The sequence below is a fragment of the Heterocephalus glaber genome, unplaced genomic scaffold, assembly GCF_053883595.1.
Source record: "Heterocephalus glaber isolate CG9 unplaced genomic scaffold, H.glaber_assembly_v1.0 deba00001613, whole genome shotgun sequence".
NCBI classification, from domain to species: Eukaryota; Metazoa; Chordata; class Mammalia; order Rodentia; family Bathyergidae; genus Heterocephalus; species Heterocephalus glaber.
In genome coordinates, this window is record NW_028258384.1 from 37,762,124 (window position 1) to 37,764,415 (window position 2,292).

General features: G+C 38.3%; 1 pseudogene; it reads right to left on the bottom strand.

The window, feature by feature from the left end:
- Positions 1-618: 618 nt before the first annotated feature.
- Positions 619-745, bottom strand: LOC147822558 (U2 spliceosomal RNA; annotated as a pseudogene).
- Between the last annotated feature and the right edge of the window lie 1,547 nt (positions 746-2,292).

Here is a 2,292-nt window from a genome sequence, read left to right on the forward strand (position 1 = left end):
ACTACAGTTTTAGTGAAAAAAGTTAGGCCACCCATATATTGACCTGTAGTACTTCAAACCACTAATTTCTGCTGGAGGTGGGCAATAGTTCCAGAGCTCAACATGCCACTAGACTAAATGTCTTCTTCTTCAGGATCATCCCTTATGATGATTACATCCTCCAAACCTGGCCTCCCACAACAGAATAGAGGCCCTGGAATCTTCCTGGTCTGAGTCTGGGCCTCCAAGGGGGGTTCCAGAAGATCCCTGTTTAGCTCTCAGCCTCTCCAAGCCTATCTCTCAAGCCTGACTCTTTTTTTTTTGGTACTGGGGATCGAACTCAGGACCTTGCACTTGCAAGGCAGGCACGGTGCCACTGAACTAAATCCCCAGCCCCCTCAAGCCTGACTCTTGAATGCATTCTGCAGTAGGGTAACACTTCAGTCCTGAAGTGAAACTCACTTCCTGGGTCTCTTCTTTGATAAGGTCAATCTGTTGGTTGTCACTCTGTTGTTTTGTGTTGTAGAGATACCAGAAGAAGGGCAGCATCACCTGTGGGTGGGTTGCATGGTATCAGAGTCCTGGCTTGGCTCCTGGGTTGGCCTGCATGGGTTTTGGCATTGGCTGAGGTGGGAAAGAGTTGGTTCTTTGAAAGAATAAATACAACAAGTAAACCCTTAGGCAAACTTAGCAAAAGGAAAGACAAGACCCATATAACTGCAATTAGATACTACACTTGATCTTAGCCAAAAGGCCAAGAAGCGATATATAACTGCAATTAGAAATAAAAAGGTGAAATCACAATGAACACTGCTGAAATCCAAAGGATTATAAGAAGGTATTTTGTAAACTTATATTCTAATAATTTTAGGAATCTTAATGAAACGGATACATTCCTAGGCACATGACATATTAAAATTGAAGCAGAAAGACATAAAAACCATGAATAGATCAATAACAGACAATGAAGTTGAGACAGTAATAATAAAAAATTTACCAGCCAAGAATAGGCCAGGAGACAAAGGATTCAGCACTAAAAATTTCCAGAGCTTCAGAGAAGAAAAAAAGCCCAGTTTTTCTCAAATTCCTCCATGAAATTTAAAGGGAAGAGACACTGACAAAACAATCCCTTGAAGTCAGCATTACTCTGATACAAAAACCACATGAGGACTTAATAATAATTAAACAAATCATTAAGAAGATCATTAATTAATTGACAGATTCAGTAGAGTTGCTGGATACAAGGTCAACACGCAAAAATCAATAGCCTTCTTGTATACAAATAACAGACTCACTGAGAGAGAAATTAGGGAAACAATCTCTTTCACAATAGCATCCAAAAAATGATATATCTAGGAATCAAGCTAATGAAGGAAGCAAAAGACCTTTACACTGAAAACTACAACACTCTGAAAAAAGAGATCGAAGAGGATATAAGAATATGGAAAGACACCCCTTGCTCTTGGGTAGGAAGAACCAATATAGTGAAAATAGCCATACATCAGAAACTGCTATACAGATTCAATGCAATCCCGATTGAAATCCCAACAGTGTATTTAACAAAAGTAAAGAAAACAATCCAAAATTCATTTGGAACCAGAAACGACCTAGAATAGCAAAAGCAATTCTAGGCAACAGAGACATGCCAGGGGGTATCACAAACCCCAACTTGAAACTATACTACAAAGCCACTGTGATAAAAACAGTATGGTACTGGCAAAGAAGCAGATATGAGGATCAGTGGAATAGATTAAAAGGTGCAGAAACAACTCCAGACATACTCAGCTACCTCATCTTTGACAAAGGAGCCAACTCACCCTCACTAGAGGAAAGATAGTCTCTTTAATAAATAGTGTTGGAAAAACTGGATTTCAACTTGAAAAAGATTAAAACTAGAACCTATCTTTCACCGTGCACTAAACTAAAATCAAAGTGGATTAAAGATATAAATATTAAAACAGAATCACTAAACTCACTGGAAGATAAATTGGGTAGAAGTCTGGAAGACATTGGCATAGGAAAAGACTTTATGAACAAAACCTCAGTAGCATGGGAACTAGCACAAAAATCAACAAGTGAGATCTCATCTTATTAAAACGCTTCTGCTCTGCAAGAGAAACCACCAACAGAGCTAAGACACAACCTACAATTTGGGAAAAAAATTTTACCAGCTGTTCCTCAGAAAAAGGACTACTATCTAGAATATATAAAAAACTTGAAAAAATGAGATCCCCTGAAATATAAAGACCCAATTCAAAAGTGGGCATCTGAAATGAACAGACATTTCTCAGACAAAGAAGTAAAAACAGCAAA